Source organism: Macrotis lagotis, chromosome 5 (assembly GCF_037893015.1).
Source record: "Macrotis lagotis isolate mMagLag1 chromosome 5, bilby.v1.9.chrom.fasta, whole genome shotgun sequence".
Classification (NCBI taxonomy): Eukaryota; Metazoa; Chordata; class Mammalia; order Peramelemorphia; family Peramelidae; genus Macrotis; species Macrotis lagotis.
In genome coordinates, this window is record NC_133662.1 from 195,664,013 (window position 1) to 195,677,789 (window position 13,777).

Genomic DNA, 13,777 nt, shown 5'->3' on the forward strand with positions numbered 1-13,777 from the left:
GGCTAAGTGGCACAGTAGATAGAGCACTGGCCCTGGAGTCAGGAGTACTGAGTTCAAATCTGATCTCAAACACTTAATAATTACCTAGCTGTGTGGTATTGACCAAGCCATTTAACTCCATTGCCTTGCAAAAACCTAAAAAATGAAAGAAAGAAAGAAAGAAAGAAAGAAAGAAAGAAAGAAAGAAAGAAAGAAGGAAGGAAGGAAGGAAGGAAGGAAGGAAGGAAGGAAGGAAGGAAGGAAGGAAGGAAGGAAGGAAGGAAGGAAAGAAAGAAAGAAAGAAAGAAAGAAAGAAAGAAAGAAAGAAAGAAAGAGAAAGAAAGAAAGAAAAAAAAGAAAAGAAAGGAAAACTCTGTCATACCAGAGTGAGCACAGAATCTGGTCCAGTACAGACCTCAGTTCAGACCCAGCCTCAGGAACCAGGAGCAGGTCTGGGGAACACCCTGCAGGGAACCACCTGGAAGCTGCTTGCAGAGCACTCAAGCCTTGGATGGTTAGGGATTGGGGGAGACTGCAGAGGAATTTTTGCTATCTCTGAGGCAGGACTTATTGTTTTGCCTGTATTCAGATCCAGGCTGCAGTCTTGGCTCCAGTCTCAGGAAAAGGAACTTTATTGCCTGCAACAGAGCAGGGATTCTCCTCACAGTTCCAGGGAAGAGGGGAGTGCTTGTGGTCATCCACAGACCAGAGTACAGGCCAGGAGAGCAATCAAAACCTCTCATAAGACCTTCAAGGAATTGAGGTCCCTGGGAGAGGTGTCTCTGAAAATAACTGCAAAAACCTTCAAAAGCTTGGAACAATGTGTCCTCTGCTCTGAAAGCAGAGTCCCACCTTAACAAAGAGTTAAAATCAAGTCATAGGCTGGGGAAATGAATCAACAATAGAAGAAAAATACCTGACCACAGACAATTACTTTGATTCTATGGAAGATCAAAATTCATACTTGGAAGATAACAAAGTCAAAACTTCTCTACTGAAATCCTACAAGAAAAATATGAATTGGTCACAGGCTATGGAACAGCCCCAAAAAGATTTTGAAAATCAATTAAGGGAGATAGAGGAAAAATTGAAAAGAGAAATGAGAGCAATATGGGAAAATAATGAAATCCAAGACAAGAGATTGGTAAATGAGATATAAAAAATAATGAAGAAAATAACACATTAAAAACCAATTTTGGGCTATGCATAAAGATGGCGGAGAGAAGACAGGCACAGTTCTAAAGTCTCCTGGTCTCTTCCCCATCTATCACATGATACAAACCTCTTAAAAGAAATCTGAACCAGGAAACCCAGAAAGAAAAGCCAGGAGAGGAAAATCTATCTCAGGATTTGTCCCCCGTAGCAGCCTTGGCTGAGTACTAGCAGGTGAGTCTGAACTCCGAGGGAAGATCAGCCAGGGATCAGCCAGATCAACAGCTGAATCAGAACCAGGAGTCTGAGGGTCCTAGAGCTGGACCTGCTGGATCAGTGGTGGGGCTAGACGGAGGGGCCTTGCGTCCCTGGGGAAGCAGAGGCGCTGGTGTTGGGGCTGTCCCCCTGGAGCTTGGGGAAGGGGCTGTGGGGAGAGGTCTGGTGCAGGAGAGCTGCGGACACCATCCCTAGACTCCTCAGGTCTGAGAAACTCTGAGCCCACGCCTCCATTGCACTGAGGCCTCCTCCCAAACAAATGCAAATTACTTCTGCCTCAGGCCCAGGTGTGTGAGCAAAAGAACCAGCCCAGCTGAGGAATCACCTCAGGCCAGGGTAAAGCCCACCATTGATTGAAGGCAAAAGAATTCAATAGCTCCAATTCCCTCCCTCAAGCAAAGGGAGAAGGCCTCTCAACCAAGGTCACAGACACTCCAGAGAGGGCAACCAGCACCTCCTACTGGCCAGCCAGAGAAACTGCACTCAGTAAAGCCTTTAGAGATCCCAAGCCCAGGTGAACCAGCCCCACCCAACTCAAGGTCTTAGCATAATGAAGAAGGTTCAGCGGAAAGGTGGATCCATAGAAAAATTCCTGGAAAGGAATGACCCCAACCCAGAGAGACCTGGAACATCTGAGGAGAATACAATCTGGTCCCCAGCACTTAAACACTTCCTTGAAGAAATAAGGAAGGAGTTTAAAAATCAACTGGAAAATTTGGGGGGAGACAATTAAAACCTTGCAAAAAGAAAACAAAATCTTAGAAAGTAGAATTGGACAATTACAAAATGAGAATAATTCTCTCAGATCCTCAAATGAGCAAATGCAAAAAGAAATTAATTCTCTCAAAACCTCAATTGGTCAAATGGAAAGCTCTTTCAGAAGTAGAATTGACCAATTGGAAAAGGTTAATGAAGAAAACTCCTCCCCCCCCAAAAAATAATGGAGTCTACAGAAACTAATGACTCCACGAGACAGCAAGAGTCAGTTAAACAAAATCAAAAAATAGAAAAAATAGAAGCAAATGTGAAATACCTCATCAACAAAACCACTGACCTTGAGAATAGATTGAGGAGGGGCAACCTGAAAATTATAGGACTTCCTGAAAACATTGAAGAGGAAAAAAAACCTGGACTTAATATTACAGGATCTAGTGATGGAAAACTGCCCTGACATCATCGAATCGGAGGGCAAAGTAGTTATTGAAAGAGTACATCGATTCCCACCAGAAAAAGATCCTAAAATGAAAACACCAAGGAATGTTGTGGCCAAACTCCAGAACTATCAGATAAAAGAGAAAATCCTCCAAGCAGCCAGAAAGAAACAATTTAAATATCAAGGAGCCACAGTAAGGATCACACAGGACCTGGCTGCATCAACTTTAAGGGATTGAAGGGCCTGGAACAAGATATTTCGAAGAGCACGGGAACTTGGAATGCAGCCAAGAATCTACTTTCCTGCAAAGCTGAGCCTTCTCTTCCAGGGAAAAAGATGGACATTTAACGAAATGGAAAAATTCCAAAAATTTCTGATGAAAAGACCAGAGTTAAACAGAAAATTTGGATATCAAACAGGAGGTTCAAGAGACACATGAAAAATTTTAAAAAATGGGGGGGGGCAGTAAAAGGGAAAAAAAAAAGCAATCCAGCAAGCTGAAACTGGCTATATCCCAGCATGGGCGGGGGTAAAGACTCTCATAAATACTGAGAAATGTAACTCTAACAGAGAGAATACACCTAGCCAGAAATGATGGACATCCATGACTTATCCATGAGACTGATATCTAATGGGATGTAACTGGCTTTAACTCCACTGGGGAGAAAGACTCTAATAACTCTCAGGAATTTTGACTCTATTCAACAGAATATACTGAACTAGAAGGGACAGACACTCAGAATTTTCTATGACTTAGATAGAATGATCTAAAAAAAATACACTACCTCCCTAAAAAGGGGGACAGGAAAGAGATGGGAGGAGGGAGGGGATTGAATGGGACAAATCTCATTACACTAAGAGGTACAAAAAACCTATGGTAATAGAGGGGAAGAAGGGAGTAGAGGAGAAACACCTGAATCTTCTTCTCATCAGACCTGGCTTAAAGTCAACCTACACATACTCAGTTAACTTATAAAACATCTAACCTTTCAAGAATTAAAAGGGGAAAAGGGGAGGGGGGGAGAGAGAGAAAGGGAAGGGGAGTGGAGGAAATAAGGGGAAATAACAAAAGGAAGGGAAGGGAACAGGGAAAGGGGAAAGAAAGGGGAGGGTGTGATATAGGAGGGCAAACACACTGAAGGGGGTGGTATTCAAAAACAAAATACTGGGGAATATGGATAAAGGGGGGAAAGGGGGAAAAATACAAACAGAGGGAAGATAGCACAGAGGGCAATAAAGAATTAGTAATCATAACCTTGAATGTGAATGGAATGAACTCTCCCTTAAAATGTAAGCAAATAGCAGAGTGGATTAAAAACCAGAATCCTACAATATGCTGCTTACAAGAAACTCATTTGAAGCAGAGAGATACATATAGAGTAAAGGTAAAAGGTTGGAGCAAAATATATTTTGCTTCAGCTGAAGTAAAAAAAGCAGGGGTACCAATCCTTATCTCAGACAAAGCAGCAGCAAAAATAGATAGCATTAAAAAAGATAAGGAAGGAAACTTTATCCTCCTAAAAGGTACCATAGACAATAAAGTCATTTCAATATTGAATATATATGCACACAGTGGGACAGCACCCAAATTCTTAGAGGAGAAGCTGAAAGAATTACAGGAAGACATAGACAGAAAAACTCTACTAGTAGGAGATCTCAACCTCCTGCTATCAGATCTAGATAAATCAAATAATAAAACAAACAAGAAAGAAATTAGGGAGGTAAATAGATTGTTAGAAAAATTAGATATGGTAGACTTATGGAGGAAACTGAATGGGGATAGAAAGGAATATACCTTTTTCTCTGCAGTACATGGAACTTATACAAAAATTGACCATATACTAGGACATAAAAACCTAATGATCAACTGCAGATAGGCAGAAATAGTGAATACATCTTTCTCAGATCACAATGCAATAAAAGTCATATGCAATACTGGGCCAAGGAGATATAGACCCAGAGCAAATTGGAAACTGAATAACCTCATCTTAAAAAATGAGTGGACTAAAAAACAAATTATAGAAAGAATTAACCATTTTATCCTAGACAATGATAATAATGAAACAACATACCAAAACCTATGGGATTCATTCAAAGCAACTATCAGGGGATATATTATAGCTCTAAATGCTTATATGAATAAATTGGAGAAAGAGGAAATCAATGAACTAAACATGCAACTAAAAAAATTAGAGGAAGAACAAATAAAAAATCCCCAATCAAATACCAAATTAGAAATTTTAAAAATTAAAGGAGAAATTAATAAAATTGAAAGCAAAAAACTATTGAATTAATAAATAAAACCAAAAGTTGGTATTATGAAAAAACCAATAAAATTGATAAACCTCTTATCAATTTGATTAAAAAAGAGAAGGAAGAAAACCAAATTGCTAGTATTATAAATGAAAAAGGTGAACTCATCACCAATGAGGAGGAAATTAAAGTAATAATTCAAAATTATTTTGCCCAACTTTATGCCAATAAATTTAATAATCTAAGTGAAATGGATGAATATTTATAAAAATATAAGTTGCCCAGGTTAAATGAAGAAGAGATTAAATACCTGAACTACCTTATCTCAGAAAACTAAATTCAACAAGCCATTATTGAACTCCCTAAAAAAAATCTCCATGGCCTGATGGATTCACAAGTGAATTCTACCAAACATTTAAGGAACAATTGGTCCCAATCCTATATAAACTCTTTGGAAAAATAGGCAAAGATGGAACTCTGCCTAACTCTTTCTATGAAACCAATATGGTATTGTTACCTAAACCAGGAAGAGTTAAAACAGAGAAAGAAAATTATAGACCTATTTCCCTGATGAATATAGATGCAAAAATCCTAAATAAAATCTTAGCAAAACGACTACAACAAGTCATCACTAGGATAATACATTATGACCAAGAAGGATTTATTCCAGGAATGCAGGGTTGGTTCAATATTAGGAAAACTGTTAGTATACTCAATTATATCAATAACAAACCTATCAGAAACCATATGATCATATCAATAGATGCTGAAAAAGCTTTTGACAAAATACAGCATCCATTCCTATTAAAACACTAGAGAGTGTAGGAATAAATAGACTGTTCCTTAAAATAATTAGCAGTATCTATCTGAAACCATCAACAAGCATTATACTCAATGGGGAGAGGCTAGAGACGTTCCCAAATAAGATCAGGGTTAAACAAAGTTGCCCATTATCACCACTACTATTCAATATTGTATTAGAAATGTTAGCATCAGCAATTAGAGAAGAAAAAGAAATTAAAGGAATTAGATTTGGGAAGGAAGAGACAAAACTCTCACTATTCGCAGATGACATGATGGTGTACCTAGAGAATCCCAAGAAATCATCTAAAAAACTACTGGAAACAATTAGCAATTTTAGCAAAGTTGCAGGTTATAAAATAAACCCCCATAAATCCTCAACTTTCCTATATATGTGTATGAAGAAACCGCAGGAAGAGCTAGAAAGAGAAATCCCATTCAAAGTAACCTCAGATAATATAAAATATTTTGGAGTCTATTTGCCAAGACAGACTCAGAATCTTTTTGAAAACAATAATAAAATACTACTCATACAAATTAAATCAGATTTAAATAACTGGGCAAATATCAACAGCTCATGGATAGGGAGAGCTAATATAATAAAAATGACAATTCTATCAAAACTAAACTATCTGTTTAGTGCCCTACCAATCAAAATTCCAAAAAAATTACTTTAATGAGTTAGAAAAAATTGTAAGTAAATTCATATGGAGAAATAAAAAGTCAAGAATTGCCAGGAGCTTAATGAAAAAAAAAATGCAAACAAAAGTGGCTTAGCACTACTTGATCTAAAATTATATTATAAAGCATCAGTCATCAAAACTATTTGGTATTGGCTATAGAGTGGTGGACCAGTGGAATAGACTAGGTGTAAAAGCAGGAGATGATTATAGTAATCTGCTGTTTGATAAACCCAGGCGCCCGGGATAAAAACTCCCTCTTTGATAAAAACTGCTGGGATAATTGGAAGTTAGTATGGAAGAAACTTAGATTAGACTAACACCTCACACCCTTTACCAAGATAAGATCCAAATGTTTACAGGACATAGACATAAAAAACAATACTATAAGCACATTAGAAGATCAAGGACTAGTCTACCTGTCAAATCTATGGAAAAGGGAACAGTTTATGACTAGGGAAGAGTTGGAGAACATCACTAAAAACCAATTAGATGATTTCAATTACATTAAATTAAAAAGCTTTTGCACAGATAAAACTAATGTAATCAAGATCAAAAGAAAAGTAGTAAATTGCGAAACAATCTTTACAACTAATGATTCTGACAAAGGACTCATTTCTAAAATATACAGAGAACTGAGTCATATTTTTAATAAAAAAAAAAGCCATTCCCCAATTGACAAATGGTCAAAGGATATGCAAAGGCAATTTACAGATGAGGGGATCAAAGCAATCCATAGCCATATGAAAAAATGCTCTAAATCATTAATTATTAGAGACATGCAAGTTAAAGCTTCTTCACCTCTCAGATTGGCCAGTATGACCAGGAAGGATATTGATCATTGTTGGAAGGGATGTGGGAAATCTGGGACACTATTACACTGTTGGTGGAGCTGTGAACTCATCCAACCCTTCTGGAGAGCTATTTGGAACTATGCCCAAAGGGCAACAAAAATGTGCTTACCCTTTGACCCAGAAATACCACTACTGGGTCTATACCCTGAAGAGATGAGCAAAAAGGTTAAAAACATTACTTGTGCAAAAATATTTATAGCAGCCCTGTTTGTGGTGGCAAAGAATTGGAAATCCAGTAAATGTCCTTCAATTGGGGAATGGTTTAGCAAACTGTGTTATATGTATGTCATGGAACACTATTGTTGTATTAGAAACCAGGAGGGACAGGATTTCAGGGAAACCTGGAGGGATTTGCATGAACTGATGCTGAGTGAGATGAGCAGAACCAGAAAAACACTGTACACCCTAACAGCAACATGGGAGTGATGTTCAACCTTGAAGGACTTGCTCATTCCATCAGTGCAACAATTGGGAACAATTTTTGGCTGTCTGCAAAGGAGAGTATCATCTGTATCCAGATAAGGAGCTGTGGAGTTTGAACAAAATACAAAGACTGTTCCCTTTAATTCAGAAAAAAAAAACCAGATGTCTTATTGTTTGATCTGGTTACCTCTGAGAATTCTGTTCTAAGGATATGATTTCTCTCTCATCACACCCAATTTGGAGCAAGGTACAACATGGAAACAAAGTAAAGACTGATGGAGTGCTATCTGTGTGGTAGGGGTGGGGGGAAGGGAAGCAAGAATGGGCGAAAGTAGTAAAACTCAAATAATATCTTTAATAAAAATAAATAAACAAACAAACAAACAAACAAACAAATAAATAAATAAAAAGAAACTAAAAAACAGTTTTGGGCAAATGAAAAAAACAGTAGGAAAGGGTCAATGAGAAGAAGAATGCCTTAAAAAACAGAACTGGTCAGGTAGAAAGGGACACAAAAGCTCTCTGAAGAAAATAATTCCTTCAAATGGAGAATGGATCTAAGGGAAGCTGATTACTTGTGAAAAATTAAGAAACAATCAAATGACACCAAAAGAAAAAAACTAGAATGTGAAAAATCCAATTGGAAAAACAACTGACCTGGAAAAGTGAGACAGGGTAGATAATTTAAAAATTATTGAACTACCTGAAAGTCATGACCAAAAAAAAAAAAAAAAGCCTAGACATCATTTTTCAAGGAATTATCCAGGAAAACTGTCCTGATTTCCCAGATCCCAAAATGAAAACTTCCAGGAATTTCAGAACTCACATGACAAGGAGAAAATATAAACATCCAGAAAGAAATGATTCCGATATCATGGGGCTGCAGTAAGGATAATACAAGATTTAGCATCTTCTACATTAATGACCTGTAGTGCTTGGAATATGATATTCTGGAAGGCAAAATAGCTTTGATTAAAATCAAGAATCAACTACCCATCAAAATTGAATAAACTGTTTCAGGAGAAAAGATGGACATTCACTGAAATAGGAGACTGAAATTTTCCTGATGAAATGACTAGAGCAGAAGAGAAAGTTTGATCTTCAAGTACAGGACTCGGGTGAAGCATAGAAGGTGGACAAGAAGGATAAATTGTGAGGGATTTCATGATGTTGAATTGCTTATATTTCTGCATAGGAAAATGATACTGATAATTCATATCAACGTTCTCATTTATTAGGGCAGTTAGAAGGAACATATAGATAAGGTGCAGGAGGAAGTTGAATTTGAATGTATAATATATTAAAAAAGATGGAGTTAATAGGGGATAAAGGAATGTACTGAGAGAAAGGAAAGGAGAAGTAGAATGGGTTGCTATTCACACAAAAGAGGCAAGGAAAAAAGCTTTTGCACTGGAGTGGAAGGGGGATGGGAGAGGAAGTGAGTGAGCCTTATTCTCATCGAAAGTGACTCAGAGAGGAAATAACATACATACAATTGTTTATAGAAATCTATCTTACCCTAGAGGAAAATAGGAAAATGAAGGGAGAAAGGGAACAGGGAGAAGGGAGGGGCGGTGTCAGTGATAGATGAGAGGGAAGATTGTGGAAGAGGATAGTCAGCTACAATACACTTTTGAGGAGGAATAGGGTGAAAGGAGAGAGAGACTATGATACATTGGGGTGGGGAGAATAGGATGAAAGGAAATATAGCTAGCAATAGCAACTGTGGGGAAAATATTGAAGCAATTTGTCTGATGGATTTATGAGAAAGAATGCTATCTATTCCAGACAGAGCTGATGATGTCTGAATATAGATTGAAGCATTCTTAATTTTTCTGGAGGTTTCTCTTTCTTTTTTGAGGAGAGATTATGTTTACCTTTCCAAAATGACTATCGTAGTATGGCTTTTAATGGCTACATTTTTATCCTACTCCAAGTAATTTACTTTCTCAATAGGGTGAGTGGGGTGGGAGGGAGAGAATTTATATCTCAAGATTTTGGAAGTTAATTTTAAAACTTGCTTTTGCATATTGTGGGGGGATTAAAATAAAATTAAAAAAGAAAGCCATTGATCTAATAAATAAAACTAAGAGTTTGTTTTTGAAAAAAACCCAATAAAATAGATAAACCTTTGGTTAATCTGATTAAAAAAAAGAAAGAAGAATATCAAATTACCAGTTCCAAGAATAAAAAGGGAGAACTCAGCACCAATGAGAAGGAAATTAAAGAGTTTGTTTGGAACTGTTTTGCCCGCTATATGACAAAAAATTCGAAAACCTGAGTGAAATGGATGAATGTTTACAAAAGTGCCAAATATCCAGATTAACAGAAGGGGAAAAATACTTAAATAGCTCCATTTCAGAAAAAGAATTTGAAGAAACCATCTATAAACTCCCTAAGAAAAAGTCTCCAGGTCCAAATAGATTTATAAGTGAATTATTTTTGTGGGATGGGGGGTCTTCTTTTTTTAAAAAATATTTTATTTATTTTGAATTTTACAATTTTCTCCCAATCTTGCTTCCATCCCCAACTTCCCCATCAAAAGAAGGCAGTCTGTTAGTCTTTTCATTCTTTCCATACTATAAAGTGATATAAATTGAATGTGTTGAGAGAGAAATCATCTCCTTAAGAAGAAAAAAAATAAAATATAAGAGGTAGCAAGATTACATAATAACATAGCGGGGTTTTGTATTTTTTTCAATTAAAAGTAATAGTCTTTGGTCTTTGAACTCCACAATTCTTTCTCTGGATACAGATGGTATTCTCAATCTCATATATCCACAAATTGTGACTGAATATTGCACTGATGGAATGACCAAGTTCATTAAGGTTGATCATCACCCTCATGTTGCTGTTAGGGTGTACAATGCTCTTATGGTTCTGCTCATTTCACTCAGCATCAGTTCATGCAAATCCTTCTAAGCTTCCATGAATTCTCATCCCTCTTGGTTTGTAATAGCAAAATAGTGTTCCATCACATACATATACAACAATTTTTTCAGCCATTCCCCAATTGATAGACCTTCACTCAATTTCCAATTCTTTGCCACCACAAACAGGGCTGCTATGAATATTTTTGTACAAGTGATATTTTTACCATATTTCATGATCTCTTCAGGGTATAGACACAGTAGTGGTATTGCTGGATCAAAGGGTATGCACATTTTTGTTGCCCTTTGGATGTAATTCCAAATTGTTCTCCAGAAAGGTTGGATAGTTCACAGCTCATACATTAGTGTCCCAGATTTCACACATCCACTCCAACATTTATCATTGTCCCATCTGGTCATATTGGACAGTCTGAGAAGTGTGAGGTGGTACCTCAGAGATGCTTTAATTTGCATTTCTCTAATAATTGCTTATTTAGAGCAATCTTTCATATGACTATGGATCACTTTGATCTCCTCATCTGTAAATTACCTTTGCATATCCTTTGACCGTTTGTCAATTGGGGAATGGCTTTTATTAAAAAAAAAATTGACTCAGTTCTCTATATATTTTAAAAATGAGTCCTTTGTCAGAAACATTGGTTGTGAAGATTGTTTCCCAATTTAATACATTTATTTTGATCTTGGTTATGGTGGTTTTGTCTGTGCAAAAGCTTTTTAATTTAATGTAATAAAAATTGTCTAGTTTGTTTTTAATGATGTTCTCCATCTCTCCTTTGCTCATACACTGCTTCCCTTTCCATAGATCTGACAGGTAAACTATTTCTTGATCTCCTAGTTGGATTATAATATTGATTTTTATGTCTAAATCCTGTATCCATTTGGATCTTATCTTGATAAGGTGTGAGGTGTTGGTCTAATCCAAGTTTCTTTCATACTAACTTCCAATTTTCCCAGCAGATTTTATCGAAGAGAGAGTTTTTATTCTAATAGCTGGACTCTGGGTTTATCAAATAGCAGATTACTATAATTGTTTCCTGCTATTGTATCTAGTCTATTCCACTGATCTACCACTCTATTTCTTAGCCAATATCAGACAGTTTTGATGACTGATGCTTTATAATAAAATTTTAGATCAGGTAGGGCTAAGCCACCTTCTTTTGTACTTTTTTTCATTGACTCCTTGGAAATTATTGACTTTATTTTTCCATATGAATTTACTTACAACTTTTTCTAACTCATTAAAGTAATTTTGTGGATTTTGATTGCTAGGGCACTAATCAGGTAGTTTAATTTTGGTAGAATTTTCATTTTTATTATATTAGCTTGGCTTATCCATGAGCAATTGATATTTGCCCAGTTATTTAAATCTGATTTTATTTGTGTTAGAATTGTTCTGTAATTGTTTTCAAAAAGTTTCTGAGTCTGCATTGGCAGGTGGACATTCAGGTATTTTATATTCTCTGAAGTTACTTTGAATAGGATTTCCCTTTCTAGCTCTTTCTGCTATATCTATATATAGAAATTTTGAGGACTTATGAGACTATTTTATATTCTGCGATTTTGCTAAATTTGCTAATTGTTTCTAGTAGATTTTTAGATGATGTTTTGCATCCTCTAGATACACCATCATGTCATCTGCAAAGAGTGAGAGTTTTGTCACTTCCTTTCCAATTCTAATTACTCCAATTTCTTTTTCTTCTCTTATTGTTGAGGCTAATATTTCCAATACAATATTGAATAGTAGTGGTGATAATGGGCATCCTTGTTTCACCCCTGATCTTATGAGAATACCTCTAGACTATCCCCATTGCATATACTGCTTGTTGATGGTTTCAGACAGTTACTGTTTATTATTATTGTAAGAACAATGCATTTATTACTATACTCCAATGTTTTTAGTAGGAATGGGCACTGTATTTTGTCAAAAGCTTTTTCAGCATCTATTCATAAAATCATATGATATCTGATAGATTTGTTATTGATATAATTAATTATACCAACAGTTCCTAATATTTAACCAATCCTGCATTCATTCCTGGGATAAATCCTACTTGATCATAATGTATTATCTTGCTGTTATCATTTTTATAAGATTTTCTTTAAGATTTTACATCCATATTCATTAGGGAATTGGTCTATAATTTTCTTCCTCTATTTTGACTCTTCCTGGTTTAGGTATCAGCACCATAATGGTGTCATAGAAGGAGTTAGGCAGTGTTCCTTCTTCACCTATTTTTCCAAAGAGTTTATATAGAATTAGAACCAATTGTTGCTTAAATGTTTGATAGAATTCATTTGTGAATCCATCTAGCTCTGGAGATTTTTTCCTTAAGGAGTTAAATAATTGCTTATTGAATTTCTTTTTCTGCTATAGGGTTATTTAACTTTTTAATTTCCTCTTTATTTATTCTGGGCAACTTATATTTTTTTAAATATTCATCCATTTCACTTAGATTGTCAAATTTATTAGCATGGAGTTGGTCAAAATAATTCTGAATTATGACTTTAATTTCCTCCTCATTGGTAGTGAGTTCACCTTTTTCATTTATGATACTAGCAACTTGGTTTTTTTTCTTTCTTTAATCAAATTGACCAGAGGTCTATCAATTTTATTGGGTATTTTTCCTTAAACCAACTCTTGGTTTAATTTATTAGTTCAATTGTTTTCTTGTTTTTGATTTTATTAATTTATCCTATAATTTTTAGAATGCCTAATTTGGTATTTAATTGGGAGATTTTTATTTGTTCTTTCTCTGATTTTTTAGGTGAATGTTTAGTTCATTGCTTTCCTCTTTGTAGAATTTATTCATGCAAACATTTAAAGATATAATATATTCCCTGACAAGTTGCCTTGAGTATTTCCCATAGATTTTGCTATCTTGTTTCATTGTTGTCATTATGTAGGATGAAATAATTAATTCTTTCTATAATTTGTTGTTTGATCCACTCATTCTTTAAAATGAGGTTATTTAGTTTACAATTAGTTTTGGGTCTAGATCTCCCTGGCCCAATATTGCATGTGATTTTTATTGCATTATGATCTGAGAAAGATGCATTCACTATTTCTGTCTTTCTGCAATTGTTTATTAGGTTTTTAATGCCCTAGTATATGGTCATTTTTTGTGTATGTGCCATGTACTGTATAAAAAATACAGTATATACCTTTCTGTCTCCATTCAGCTTCTTCCATAAGTCTATCATGTCAAAGTTTTCTAACAATCTATTTACCTCCTTAACTTCCTTCTTGTTTATTTTATGGTTAGATTTTTCTAAATCTAAGAGAAGGAGGTTGAGTTCTCCCATTAGTAGAGTTTT